Source organism: Echinops telfairi, unplaced genomic scaffold (assembly GCF_000313985.2).
Source record: "Echinops telfairi isolate 266 unplaced genomic scaffold, ASM31398v2 ScPeMD7_7475;HRSCAF=8513, whole genome shotgun sequence".
Taxonomy (NCBI): domain Eukaryota; kingdom Metazoa; phylum Chordata; class Mammalia; order Afrosoricida; family Tenrecidae; genus Echinops; species Echinops telfairi.
This window is the reverse complement of record NW_022111379.1, coordinates 22726716-22742728: the sequence shown is the minus strand read 5'-3', so window position 1 is coordinate 22742728 and position 16013 is coordinate 22726716. Positions and strand designations below refer to the sequence as shown.

At 40.1% G+C, this 16013-nt stretch overlaps 1 protein-coding gene across 23 annotated transcripts in view; it reads left to right on the top strand.

Annotated features, from left to right (window-relative positions):
- NRXN1 (neurexin 1) overlaps positions 1 to 16013 on the top strand; it is a 1284195-nt gene that overhangs the window by 352056 nt on the left and 916126 nt on the right. The window lies entirely within an intron of this gene.

Genomic DNA, 16013 nt, shown 5'->3' with positions numbered 1-16013 from the left:
TACCACTGGTCCTGAGTTTCAACTAATTCACCTCTTATTTTAAAGTAAAATCTATACACTTGATTTACTTTTAGATAATTATCATCTCCTTTGCTTATTTTTTCCTCCAATATTTATATGACCACTGTCCAAGGTGTTAATAGATTTCAAAAGAAGTGCATTTTGCTGTACATTTGGGTGATGCTGAGCATATCAAAAGCCCATGTCGAGCATTACCATCGCATCTTTTCCAAAGGAGGCCAACGTGTCATACAGCCATTTGATTTATTAAATAATAATCATGATCTAATTTGCTCTGACAACATCTCAAAATCCAGATCAGTTTTTGTTTTCCCATTTATTTGATGAGTGAAGACACTGAAATAAAATGAACTGTTGCCTGATCCTGCTACAAAATAATTTCAGCTGAGAAATAAAGTCATCTGGTCCAACTTGTTCCTCAAGAAACCAAGCAGCTTTTTAAATGTACACGGTGCAATATGTGCTTTGGCAAACCGTGCCGTTATTTAGTGGCAGAAAATCTCTCTCTCCATGTCTTCCCCTTCAGTTCCTCTAGGCGGACAACCACTAAGCTCCTAACCCACTTCCCCTCATGCATTCATACATTGGAAGTGGATGAGAAATTACAATATAGATATTTGAGGGGCTGGGATGATTCGATTTCCTCTCTCTCTTTCTCGGTGCTGACTTTGACGCAGGGTCAAGCCAATCACCTGTGGCCGGCTGCTTCCTGGTGCAGCCGGCGTGCCCTGGAAGTGGTGCCTCTGCCAGCAGTTCACAGCCAAGCTTGGGCTCCGCTGATTCTTTGAAACGCTATTGTCAAAAGGCTCTTGGGAGAAGTCTGTGGTCGTGTGTAAAGACATTGCATTAGGATAAAATTGCTTCGAATGGATGCAGGGATAAATTAGCCATTTTAACTGTAACACTTTAAATTTAATATAACTATTATATGTACAGCACAAAGGATAGAAAGCCACAATTTTAAAGTGGGAAACAGGATGAATTCAAGATATCATCTTCATGAAATGAAATGCTTAAATTTGAGTAATTGGAAAACACTTCTTTTCAGCAATTACTGGGTTTCCCAGAGAAAAACAATGTCAAGGCATTTCAGCCTAATTCCCTATTAATGTTGTGTTTTTCTGGGTAGACTGGCTCCCAGGGACGGAGGCTAAAGACCGGAGGTTACACAGGGACACCAAACCACCACACCCACAGGGCCAGGGAACAGCTTCAATCACTTCTGCTTCTGAGAATCAAAGGGCCGAGATGATGATTCCTCTGAATTAAGCAGTAGAGTGAGACCCCTGTTGTGATTTTTGGTCCTGGAAGACAAAGACGTCATCCATTTTGTGTGATCTATTAATGTTGTTAGAGGAATAAAATAAGATAATGTATCTAAAAGCCCTTGAACTGTGTGAAAGGCTGTGTAAGTACACAGGGGGCACGGTTTGGCCTACATTATACCAAGATCTGTGATTGGCTGAGAAGTTGACCACCGAGGTCCTAAGAGTCTGAACTGACATCAAACTTTCATTAAAGGAAGACTCGGTAAATGGAGTAGTTTTATTTATTAAATTTGGTGAACCTGGAAACCTTTTTCTTCTATTTAAAAGCCTGTCCTGGAAAGCTTTGTCACTGTTGTTTTAAGTAATTAATATTATTGCTTTGTCATACTAAATAGCTGCAATAATAGAGAAAGCCCCAGCCTTCAGTAGTATCCAGCACTGGTTGTTTGGAATCTGTTTCTTACAAATGTACTGTGCCATGTTAAGTAAACTCTCTGAAGCTATAAAACAAATTTAATATTATTTAATATATGATGTTTTGTGAATCAAGCAATGTAACATAACATTAAATCTAGCCTATGCCTAGTATATAGTAAACATGAAGACAAATCCAATTCTGCTTCCCACCTGCAATAATGTAGGTCAGTAATGCTCAAAGCACAGCACGTGAGGTACCACTTGAGCATCATCTGGAAAGATAGCAATGTAGATTCTTGAGGACTACTCCAGACCATCTGCAGGTGAATCCTGGGGGGATGCTTTTTAATGAACCCTCTAGGAGCCCTAGTGGTATAGTGGTTACACATTGGGGTGCTATCACCAAGGTCAGTAGTTTGAAACCACCAGCTGCTCCAAGGGAGACAGATGGAGCGTTCATCTCCAGTAAGAACTTCGTGACACAGAAACTCACAGGGGAAGTCCTGCCATGTCCTATAAGGCTGCTGCGGCGCAGCATGGACTTGATGGCAGTGTTGTTGTTTTTCTCTAGACAGCCAGTTGTCCTTAAGTCTATCTCAACTCATGGTGATCCCAGGAGTGTCAGCGTGGAATTGTGCTGCTTGGGGTTCCTAATGTCTTATTTTCCCACAGAAGATAGTCAGGCCTTTGTGTCTGAGAAGATTTTTGATAGACTCGTACTGCCAATTTTTCAGTTAGTAGCCAAGAATGTTGACTGTTTACATAATTTAAAATGAAATCTCTAATTGAAGCTTCAACCTGAAAAATAACAACCATTGATGAAATAGAACCATTGGTGAAGGCTACTGGCTTGGAATGCAGGGTTATTATATTTGAGAGCATGAGACACTAACTTTAAACGGATCCGGCAACAGCGTGGCTTTTTCTATTTTATATGATTGTTGGTTGTTATAAGGAAGCAACATATAGCAAAGCCACAGCCAGCACAGCCAGTAAATGCTTTCTCACATGGGGGGTTCTGGTGGAGGAAGGTTTCCAAGGTATGGCTGTACCAGACTATAGTTTAACATATTAGGTATGGTCACACACAGAAATTAAATTAATAAAGAATAAGCGTTTGATATTTGGTATATCCTATAACTACAACTTTGAGCCTTTTAACTAAACTATTTGCAGTCAAATATAGCTTTGCCCTTTCCTTCCAAAGATGAAAAGAGAGGACAAATAGAGAAATGTAGGCTAGATGTTTATCACCTCTCCCTTTTATGTTCATTCACCAGCAGAGAATAGGACACACATTTTTAACATGAGCAAGTTAAATGTTCAGCCCATGTGGAGGGAACATTTTCAAATGTTTATTTATAACTAATGGGCAAAATACGATTAGTCTTTTTTAAAAGGCAATTTCTCATTAACCTAAGTATCAGGTTCTTATCTAAAGAATAAACTATTGAAATTGCAGACTATTAATGATATTTAATAGCTTGCTGAAAATGAAAGTACGGAAGTCAAATTGAAGTACAAACAAATGAAGAATAGTGTTTACAAAGTTCACTCTGTGCAGAGAAGATTTGATTGGATGAGAAAGGGTGCCAAGCAAGTGTGTGTGTGTTGAAGTGTTCTCTCTGGTGGTCTGGAGCTAATGCATTATGTAAGTAAGATGTGAGCTTCAAAATTTCTCCTCTTTTTCATCTTTCAGAAGTATCAAGGCCTTTCAATAGTTATCAAGAATGCCTAATATCTAGTAGCCAGTCAAGTTGAATTACCCTCAGTAGTAAGTCAAGTCTGAAGCCCCTTGGAAAGCTCTCATCCTTTCACCCAATGATGTAAAGTTGCAAGCACTTGTACCAGCTCCATCCGGTGTTGTGGTTATGCCTTGGGCTACAATCCACATGGTCAGAAGTTCAAAACCACCAGCAGTTCCTTGGGAGAAAAACTGGGCTTTCTACTGCCATAAGCAATTTCCATCTCAGAAATGCACCGGGGTCCCTCTAAGTCAGCATTAACTCAATGGCATGGAGTTTCTTTGTGTAGCAGCGCTTTGTTTAGCTATTGTCCATGTTCTAGTAGATGTTTTCTAGTGAGCACCAACTCAAACTCTATCCTCTGAAACAGAATTACATTCAATTTATTCCACCAGGAATTTCCTTTCTTCCATTCAAGCTCTTCACTAGACTTGTGATCTTGCAGGAAACTCGTATCTGGCAAGTGGTGACCTCATGTTAGAAATGTATAAATCATTTCCCATGAGCCAACTTATGAAGCTAAACCACTAAGTAGTTCATTCCTTAAACAAATGACTGTAAAACTTACCGAGTGGGTCAAGAAGCCTACTAGGGTCAGAAGAACTGGATAGTATGCAGCTACTAATCTGATGAAGGACACGGTAGAAGATTCTGGATTGGATGAGAGAAAAATGAACAGAACTCAAATTCATACCAAAAAAAAAAAAAAAGACTAAATTTATGCATCAATAGAGACTAGAGGACCCCTGGGACTTTCTCTAAAGCATCCCAGTGTGGGTGATCAGTTACATGCCTAACCTTTATCAAAACTCACAATTCCATTCCATAGGGAAGCCTTTCCATAGCCCTAGAAAGGATTAGATGCTATTGGTTATATTATCTTATACCATCTAGCATTTCTACTTCACTGCACTTATAGTTGTAGGTACTAGGTTGGTGACTATATGTTTGATATATATATTCCTCTACCTGAACATAAGCTCCATGAGGACAGATCATGTGTGTTTTCCAGGGTGAGATCTTAATACCTAGCCAGCATATAACATGTCATCAACCAAGGTTAATCCTGTGCCTCAACAAATGAACCCATCTCGTCTCCTGTGGAAGAAGCTAACACTATCTATGAGGCCTGTGAGTGCCTTAACTCTTTTCTGATTGCTCCCCTAAAGGCTGGCTCCCAGGAGACCAAGAGCAGAGGATTCTGGGACCTGCATGGAACGTGTGTTCCATTAGCAAAAGCCAGTGGCCACAGCGCACACGTTCAGAGAAGACACCTGCTTCAAGCTTTGTTTAGAGGGTTCGTTTGTGGCCTAACCACCAGCTTTGATGACCTTAGATGTATTCCACCTCATCAGGTTCCGTACTGGAACCCTCCCCACAAATGAAAATCAACGGAAAATGGAGAGGGGCGCTCTCCTTGTCTGCAGCCTACTTTTCTGTGTTGTCTTTGACGGGAGTACCATGTCCTTTGTGAAAACGTGGCTTTCTCTATGGGGTTCTTATCTGCTGCTGAGGACTGCCGTTCAAGGTTAGGACACATCTTACATCGTGAAAATTGCCTTCGTCCGGGCGCTTCGAGTCCTTTATTCAGGTAGTAAGGACCTGGCAGGGAAACCACAAGCCCTGCTTCCCATAAGTAGAACCAAATCATCTTGTTACAAAGAAACTTAATTATACAACTAGTAGAAATGCCAAGCTGGGCCACAGTGAGGTGATATAATGCCAACCAAAAAAATCAATGAAATCAGTATTCTCGTTAGCCTTAAGATCCCTCCAGTTGCAATGTCTATGATAATTTTGGAAATACTGAAAATGGTTCATGAATTACCAACCCCTGTTCATCTAATTTCTGAAGATCTGAGGACTATAGATTAGGAATCCTTAGTTGAGCTAACCGCTAAATCTTTCACCTCTGAAGTTCTTCACCTATAATTCATTTATAACAGTTATAAGTTTTGGAGTATTGGTCAGCCTGGGGTCCTATGTTTTGCTGAAATTTTCTTGATCTTTTGTGATATTAAGTTGTTTGCCTTTTCATTTAGGTTAGTCCTCAAATGAAAATGAATAGCCTCTTGCTATATAAATAAATAATTAGTATGCTGCTGCTATATAGCTAGCCTTACGAAAGGCAGAATTTTCGGTCAGTAATCAGCATTTCAGATATAGAAAGATATTAATGATGGACACGTGTGACATTCTGGGTGTGGAGCTGTGCCGTTATAACTGATTGCCGAAAGCAGCAGCAGCTGGAAGATTTTCCAGGATTTAAAATCATAATGATGGGAGACTTTATCTCTCGGCAAAGAATGAAGAGGGAAGCATTTTTCAACTCGATCAGATATTCCCTTCCGTATGAGTACCAGAGTTCACTGCCACTGGCTTCTTCTGGATCGACCACATTGTGCTAAATGAATGATGCTGTCAGAGTTCTGAGCAACGGCAAGCAGCTCGGCGGTCAGGTCTGGACATAATGAAAATGCCCTAGCAGTTTCCTAGGCTTCATCAGGGCAGCGGGATTAAATTTGAGCTCAAGTTTTGAATTGATAAAAAGCCGTTAGACTGCATTTTCAATATGTTTATCGGAAGAAAGCTGAAAGTACAAGATAACTTCTGCAAGACATTTGGAAGTTAAAGTAGGTATCAGAACCCGCTGAAAGGAATCTGCTGCCATGAACATTACTCACATTTCCCCCGCCAAGAACCAGCACTGCACTTTTCTTCCAGAATTATTTTTAACTAGCTTGGAAGGCCTCCAGGTTTGAATCTCCCAAAAGCAATTTTGTAAATGTGAGAGGGGCTAACTGGGTTCTGATTCAAAAGACAGGTGCACCTGGATGTCTTTTGTATAGCTGTGAAAATCCACAGGATGGCCACCACTTATCATTCTGCAGTGGAACAGCTTAAGTGTGAAATGCAGTTTCTTCCAAAGGTGATGAAAGCCAGCAAGACAGATCAAAGTTAAGCCAAGCAAATACACACACACCTCTTTTCCTTTTCTCCTTCCTCAGAAAAGATCCAGACAATCAAGTGAAAGATTTATGACCAGACATATTAGCGACAGCTGCATTGAAGCACCGAAATTACTGTGGCCACGTTAAACCTCTCCAAACCCTGTACACGTTCATATGAAATCCATCATGCGGTAAACTGACCAATACCACCTCCTGCCTATGCAAATTTCCTAAAACACGGCAACGTGGGAGACTTGATGATCAACAATGAAGGAATTAGATAGAATTAGAAATGGGGACTATTATGGATGACCAGTGCTTCTTGGTCAAAATTTAAAAACGCCAATGATGTATTTACAGGTTTACAGCCTTGGCTATCACATTCCATTGTGATGAAAGATATGCCAGTGTTTGGTAGCAGTCTCACGTTGCAGGCTGCTTGTGAAATGTATGCATATCATTAAATGTGAGAATGTCAAAGTGTATTAAAATATTAAAGGCTTTCTTATTTCCTCATTTTAAAGGTTTTCAACTTATCATAAGTCATAACAGTATATACTTAAGAGCACATTGAACAAAAATGATGCTCTTCTGGGACAAAGTTTTCAGAAGAGCTGGTTAACAACAGCTAATCCTCGAATTGCTCTCACGATTGCCTTTGTCAGGTAGCTAAGGTGATTTGCTCCATCAAAAGTGTCCCCGCCATTAATAGAAGCAATGTGTGATATATTAGATAAAATATGTCAGAATGTGCTCCATCATGTGACGGCTTCCCTAACAGTTTTCTCAAGCGCAGAATAGGCCACGACTGGGTTTCCTCAAATCGATGCATTTGATTGTGGTGCTGGAGAGTAGGGACCGTCCTTGAGCTGCTAAAGGACGATCCCATCTGTCTTGGAGGAAGGATGGCCAGAGTGCTCCTTAGAGGCATGGATGGCAAGACGTCATCGTCCGTATTTGGGCAGGAGAGACCAGTCCCTGGAGGAGGACCCCAGGCTTGACAAGGTGGAGGGGTCCTCGATGAGATGGATTGATACAGTGACTGCAACGGTGGACTCGGGCATGGGAACATTCATTGTGAGGCCTGCGCAGCTCTGCACAGGGTCTCTCTGGCTTAGATCTGACTCGATGGCCCTCAATAACAATAACCCAGCAGGTAGAGACATCCAAAGGACAGCTTGGGTTTGGTAGACTCTAATGCTAGTTAAGAAAGAGAGCTCACTAAGGTTACATCAATAATGGAAATCTATTGTAAAGATTTAGAGAGAAATGAAGAAAACAGCAATTTCATGTGAACCAGTAGTGTTCTTGAACTGCCACATATTCAGGCCTCAGGAAAGAGTCAGATCCACATGATAGTTAGGGTTGTTGAGCCAGACCCAAGGCAGAGTTGGGGTGAATTGCTATTTAAGTACCAATTGAATTACCAATGGACTTACCTACTTTTCCTGGCCCGCTTCTATACATGTGATTCCACACTCCATCCCCACCTCCCCTACACACACTCTCCACACCAAATTTCTCCTTCTACTATAATTTTATCTCTAATCTGAATCTATGCGGTTAGGTTATCGCCGCTATTTCTAATTATAAAAAGGCCTGGTGGCACTGCAGGATAACCACAAGACTGCCAATTGTAAGGCCAGTGGTTCAAAGCTACCAGTCTCAGAAACCTTAAATAGGCTTACTATGAACCAGAATCAAGTCAGAAGAAGTAGAATTCGGGGGTTTTGGCTAGTGGTGCAATGTTGAAACACACACTGAACAACCAACCAAAAGTCAGCTGTTTAAACTCACTGGTGGCACCACAGGTCAGGGGGAGACATGACGATCTGTTCCCAAAAAAGATTCATCATGTAGAGACCGGGATCAGCAATCTGCCGTTCCCCAGCCAGATTCTTTGGGTACATATATGTGACTCTGAAGAAAAATTGAAAATGAAAATAAAGCTACCATAGTTTCCTTTTCAGATAATGCTGATTTCATTTGTTTATAAAACTATATTAACGTCTCTCAAATAATTTTTAAATAGTTGTAAGGGACAAGATTGCCTACTCAATCTCAAAAGTTTGCCAACTCCAGATCCAGGAAATCTTTTGGGGACAGTTCGGATCTGTCATATAGGGTCTCTATGAGTCTGTCAACTGGACATCAGAAAACAACAATTTCTGTTTGGGCAAAATTGTTATAAGTGGCTATATTATGGGACAGGATAGCCTAGGTCAGAGCAGGCCCTAGATCACGTGACTAAACATAGACCAATAAGCTGTGTCCAAAGAGATGGTCATCAGCAGTCCGCTTCTATGCATGGAAGCAACTGGCAGGGAAGGCTAAATTGAGGTGGAAGATACAAATATTATTCTGAAGTTTGACCATCTGTTGTGTTTTTTGGTTTCCCTCAATGATTCGAGAAAAAAATCTTTGAAAAGTAGACAACAGTTAAACTATATAGATCCAGAAGATTTCAAATAATCTGAATACATTAAGGTTAAACTATCGTTGTTTCCAGTACCATATCACTTCTTTATGGTTAAGGATAATGGAAGCGCATTGCTAGTTTACACTACCTCTCTCATCTAGAACTTACTAAGTACTAGGTACTTTACTAATTATTCCCATGCATTGCTATATTCGAGAAGCCAGGGTTGGCAGGTGTAACATATCAGCCCCTTTATGAAAGTCAGTGTCAGGAAAGAAAACCTAGTGTTGGCAACGCTGTGGGGCCGTTCTATGTTTTCTAAGGTCACTAGGAGTCAGAATTGACTCAGTGGCAATGGGTTTTTATCCTATTTAATTCTTACCAAAATGCAATAGAACACAAATGGTTTGAAAGGTTTAATATAAAGCTATTGATCATAGTCAGGTTTAATTTGATATTCTATAAGCTATGAAAAGATTTCTTTAAATAAAATTGACAAAATGTATTCAAGGAGTTAGAAGATTAATCTGTTAGTTCCATGATTCAAATAAGTTTGAGACAATATTAACCTTGTTTTAATTTCCCTTAGAATCATATATATTTGACAAAATATCAATTTAGCATCAAAATAGATTATTAATACTCACTTATGGGTGGCAGAGATATATGATAGGAATCAACAATTTCTGGGGGCTATGTAATTATTTTATCTTGAAGATTAAAGTAAAACTATTATCAAGCTGGATAAATTTAGGCAAGTTTTTTTACTTGGACACTATTTCTGTGTCTGTCAAAGAATGATAATAATTTATGCTTTCCCTAGGTAATACATTTTGGGAAGAAAAATGCAAAATTTGTAACTAGAAAGTGTACTAAATTAATATTATATGCTATTGATAAACTTCTGACTCATAGTGATCTCCTGCACAACAGAATGAAACACCAGCTGGTCCTTCGCCCTCCTCACAAGTGTTCTTCTGTGTGAGCCCAGTGTTGAAGTCACTGTGTCAATCCATCTCGTTGAGGGACAGCCTCTTTTTTGCTGCCTGTCTACTTTCCCAAACATGAATTCCTTGTCCAGGACCTGGTCTCTCTTGATAATATATAGGCGATGAAGCCTTGCCGTCCTTGCCTCTAGGTGAATTTCTTATTCATCCTGTTCTAATTTTTCCACACGTAAATTGGAGTGAAAGCAATATTGATCTGCTGGCCAACTTCAAGTAGGTGCTCCATAGTGCGTGATGAGAGTCATCAGCATAAACCCTGACACATAGTAAGCATTAGCCGTAGTTATCCACCCGCTTTATAGCTCTGATAAGAATTAAAGTGCCATTTAGCTTACTCTGAGTAGTCTTTGAAGTCTTGGTGGCACTGAGGGTTAAGTAGTAGGCCACTACCAGCAAGGTCACTAAAAGATACCACAAATTCTAATGTATTTTCTAGAGGTACATTTATTGTCTTAAACAGGATAAACATATGACAAACATGAATCAGTGGGATGAGGACGAGCAAAAGCAGGAGGCCACATGGAGCCCAAGAAGTTCATGGCCATGGGGCTAAATATAGAAGATGACAAAGAAAGGAAATTCATCATAAAATCATGATTGGTGGCAGATCAATTCATCCTAGTAGCAGGCAGGACTGAGGAAGCAGGAAAGTATGCCAGCTTCCTTTACAGGGGTGCTTGGGCCCTCTGACCACCTAGTTTGGGAATGATGTAATTTCCGTGAGATAGTTAAGGTTTCTTGTGCCAACCTGGCCGATAAACACATGTGCGGTTAATTGAAGGGCAGAGAGATAAATGGCTCAGTGAGCCTCGTCTTTCTTGTTCTCGGGTCTCTTGCTTTCTGATGATCAGACCAGGGTGTGGCTGCCTTAGCCAGTTCCCTGCTTCAGTTGGCAAAGCTCACTTCCTGCAAGACAGCCCCGGGTGCTGGAGCAGCCGTGTGGAGACCCCTGCCAGTGCTGACGTGTTTACAAATTCACTGCCTCGGCTTTCCTCCTACAGTCGGCGTCATCGCTAGTGTTTTGTGAGATGGAGGAGGACATTGTAGATTGGTGTCGGACATATGGGTTAATGTTGGATTTGTGGGCTTGGATAGCACTGGGTTGGGATGCTTTCTTAATAAACACTTTCCCATTATATAAAATTCCCTCTTATATACATACGAGTTTCTCTGGATTTGTTTCTCTTATTTACCCAGACTAACATATTCCATTATAGGCACATGCAGGCAAGTCTCCCAGGGTAAGATTACTCTCCCTGGGGTGGCCAGGGAAGCCACTGTAATCAATTTTCAAATGCTCTGCCTAAGGACAAAACTTTGTACAAAGCCAGTTAATAATGGTCAGAAAGAACTCAGTGGAGGCTGAATTTAGGGCAAGACTTAATCAAACTCACTGCTGTGGGGTCCCTTCTGATTCATAGCTTAGCTTTTCACCAACCTAGTGCTCATAAATATATCTTTAATATGTCAGCAGTTCAAATTCATTCCTGTTTGTGAGAAAGATGAGAGAATGTCCGCGCCTGTAATGATTGACAGCTTCAAACCCTGTGGAGCAGATCCACTCTCTCTTTGGGGTAGGAATCCACTCACTGGCAAAGGTCCGTATCACAATGTCTTCCATGATAGACACGGAATTTCTTTACATGAGTAGGGCTTATAGAAGCAAACATGGATTGCCAAAGTGGACTGGACATAAAGCATCCCCAAATGAACAAAAACATTTGGAAAAGTCTTGACGAAGATGATGTTTACACATTTTCCCCCACTTGTTTTGTCTCCCCCTGAGCCTTCCAGCTCACCTGAAATCAGACTTTTAAATCAACATTGTTCCCTTCCCTCAGTTGCCAGCTGGGTGTTGAGAACTATGCTGAAGTCAGTCTATATTTATGCCTGACTGCAGCAATAATACCTGGTTCTATTAAAAATATTTTAAATTCTGTAAAAGTAAATTCTAGACTTTTTCCTTTGTCCTAGTCCCACCTCTTAGTTTTAGGAGTTTCATTTTCTTTGTCTTAATAGTCTGGCCTCAGGGCCAGACATTTTTATAACTATTTGTCTTTGGGAAGATTTAACTTGGATCTTTATTTTGTTTTGATGTAAAACCTTCCTTATTTACAATTAAATGAAATGAACAATCTTAGCTTTAGAAAAACATTTGAGAATGTCACAGTGTTTTTCTTTTTTCTTTTTGTAGGTTGTATAATTTCCTTCTCTCAGGAGATTTAGCTGTTAGCTCTTGTTCATACCTTGTTATTAAGGGAAATTTTGATAGAAATTCAGTCTGAGATAATAGAGAACTTCAAAATTACTGCATGACATTGCATTTAACAATTGGAGATAATTAGACCACTGGCAACAACTGCATGTCCTTTTTTTAATCTTATATGTTGCCTTAAGAAAACTGCCCAATTATTATGGAAGAGTCACAAGGAGGAGATGAGCCAGTCAGGGTGCAGGGTAGCAAAGACGAAACATACAACTTTCTTCTAGTTCCTAAATGCTTCCAACTATCATGATCCCAATTCTACCTTGCAAATCTGGCTAGACCAGAGGATGTACACTGGTACAGATAGGAACCGGAAATACAGGGAATCCAGGACAGATGATCCCTTCAGGACCAGTGGCGAGAGTGGTGATACTGGGAGGGTGGAAGGAGGGTGGGGTGGAAAAGGGGAACCGATTACAAGGATCCACATATAACCTTCTCCCTGGGGGATGGACAACAGAAAAGTGGGTGAAGGGAGACGTCGGACAGTGGAAGATATAACAAAATAATAATTTATAAATTATTGAGGGTTCATGAAGGAGTGGGGAGCAGGAAGGGAGGGGGAAAAATGAAGAGCTGATGCCAGGGGTTTAAGTGGAGAGCAAATGTTTTGAGAATGATGAGGGCAATGAATGTACAGGTGTGCTTTACACACCTGATGTGTGTATGGATTGTGATAAGAGTTGTATGAGCCCCTAATGAAATGATTAAAAATAGAAAACTGCCCAATTAAAATAGCAAAATACATTGGCCATAGTTTTTCTTTTCCTTAATGACCTAATCTTATGACTTAGCTAAAGAACAAATAATCTTACAATGTAAACACAGCAAACATGTGTTTTCTTGAATAAATATTTTAGAAATAAAATATGACAAACATTATTATATTGCAAATAAAATTATGAATATTATTAAACAGGTTTAGTTCTTCAACTTGTATTTTATATGTAAAATTATTATACATTCAATAAAAGTTCTGCATGTTATTAAAATACATAAAGGAAAAACTATCTTTTATTTCCCAAGTTATCATGATGAAACAAGCTTTAAAACAAGCTTTGGGAAGCTTGAGGAAGTAACATGTTTATGTAATTTTTTTCAGATATGCTTTGTCTTCTGTGTTTTCGGACATGCTGAGTAAAAATGATTTTTTTTTACAATATCCTTTAAGACAAACACTTTTCTAAACACTTTGGGGGTTGTATTGTTCATGAAAATGGTTCATAAGATGCTCATGCATCTATATTATTTGAAAATAAAAAAAGGGAATCCATGGGCAAATATTTTGGAGGAAATATGTGCTTAAACAAAGTTCTACTCATTGGCCAGAGCTTTGCATATGCTGACTGACATGGTGAGTTTCTATGCATTTCCAGCATTCACTTGACCCTGCCATATGCTTTCCTCAAAATACGTTTCAAGTCTTATTTTTTTATGAAACATTCTTGAGGAAACCAAGATAAAGACATCAAGTATTAAATGAATTATTTTAGATTATTAGTATCTAATTACACATTCTGACATTATTAAGAATTGTTTTCTAATATTGATTATTGAACGGGAAGCCTACTATGGAGAAGAGCTAGGCTAATATCAACGAGGAACTTAATACAAATGATTCCTGCCGTCAGCATGCTAATCCTAATTGGGAAGACACAGACCTACAATCGCAGGCTTAACAAGACACTTGGCCGAAAGCGGAAAGAGCAGCATTCAGGGTGAGAGGAATTCCATCTAGAATTGCTTCCAAAAATTACCGACCTATGTTTAAAATAAAGAATAACAGTGAAAAATCTGTGTAGTATAGGACCACATGTGTGTATGTGAGGGAGAGACAAGAAAACATGTTGTATTGTCAGAAGCAACTCGGGAAGTAAGGACAAAAACAAAACAAAGCAAAATGGCATGAACAACGGAAGTTACCATTGAATGAGATGACTAGCACTGGCTGGGAGAGAGATTTTTCTCTGAATAGTTTTTAGGTTGCATTTGTCTAAAACTCTGAAAGACAAATAACTGCCTACTTAAAAAAAGATAACAGACTAAGTATGAATGACTTTGTTACATTTCCCCATTAAGAGGCCAGGCTTACACTTAATGCTCAGGCAGATCATGTGTAACCCCTAAGCCGGGAGCACTCAGTGGGCAGGAGGTTTTGATCTTCGTGCCCCAATATCCTGAGAGAACCTCATTTTGAGGGATCCCATACTTTTTTACAGCTTAAGTTTTTTCTCCCTGCTCTTTGTAAACCTCTTCAGTCAGGTGCCAAAACAAACAAACAATAACTCCTCACATTGTTCTCCAAAGAAATTGAATAATCAGTAAGTCATCAATAAATATAGTCAATTTTTATTTCTGAACTCCAAGGTACGACCTGCCAAGATGATATATGGGAGGGTCCAAATTTCTGTAGCATGTTGTAATGGTCTATGCTGGGGATGAGTTTTCAAGACCTTACAACCGGGTGCTATTCTTATTGGTACAACAAGGTCACCGAAACCTTGAATGTCATGACATGAAAGAGGCGGTGTAAATTTAGAGTGCCTAGCGAACGCTTGCTCTCTTTTGTGTTACTTTTTATTTCTCCTCCAGCATTCTTTTCTTCTTTGTTTTGTCCCCACCATTTATAGAGTATCTTGTCCAGAAAAAATCACCATGGGCTTGGCAGGAGGACACAGTCAAGTCAATACTGGTTTCGTATAAATTAAATCGAGGCTTGTGCTCCATCACTTTGACAACTAAATTACATGAAACTCAGCGGAAGGCCGGGTGCTGGTTCCTTTTTCAGATGAACCTGTGTTGGAACACAGTCTCATGTGACACTATTCACAGCTTAGATAACATCAGATGTGGACCCACTTTCAACTTTTTATTGGCTGAAAAGTTTTAAGGGAAAACAAAACAAAACCTCTTACAGCCTTGCAAACAGGTCCTTCTCCAAGGACATAGAGGCCATCAGGAGGCTGGAAGACAAAATTTAAAACAAAGCAATACAAAAGTGATGATGTGTATTTCTCCTTATTCTTGAATCAAACAGACCCCGTCTAGGCAGAGCTGATGCTAAGGAAGGCAGCAGTGTGTGGCATTTAAAGGTCATTGATTGCTTTATGTAAATTCTAAGGGTTATTGGAATTTAACATACCATGAGTTCTGTAGTGGCTTCCTATTGGTGCTCTAAAACTCCTACAAACGAAACAACATCAGTGTAGAATCTCATAGTCCTGTGGGTCAGAAGCATGAATACATGGTTTCTAAACCGAGGGCTCTGCGCAGAGCAAACCCACGGTATCATCAGGGCCCTAGGATAAGCACAGTCTGCACGTGGACGGAATCCAGTTCCACCACTCTGGGCACGAAGGCTCATTTCCTCACTGCCTGTCTGCTGCCAATTTCTATCTGCAGGCTGCTCTTATTCCTTGCTGTGATTTCTATGTGCCTTCCCCTCATCTCCCCAACACTTCCCAAGAAACAGCAGCTCGAATGCCTCTCACATTCCAGAGCTCTCTGATAGGCCCTTTGGCTCCATCCCTCTACTTCCACACTCCGAACATTCTCAGCTTGGAAAATGCTGCGCAGTGTAATCGGGCAGTTCTACTCTGAGTTGGCAAGAGTTGGCATCAATGCCATGGCAGTCAGTTTGGTTTTATTTTTAAGACTTAATTAGGGAGCCCTGCTAGTGCAGTGGTTAAAGAGCTCACTGCTAAAAACCCAAAGCTCAGTGATTTCAATCCACCAAACATTGCACATCATAAAAAATTACAAACTGACACAACCGCTGAAGACAAAGCAGGTGAATAAGCAAATGTGGTGAAGAAAGCTGATGTTGCCTGGCTATCAAAAGATATAGCATCTGGGGTCTTAAAAGCTTGAAGGTAAACAAGTGGCTATCTACCTCAGAAGCAACAAAGCCCACATGGAA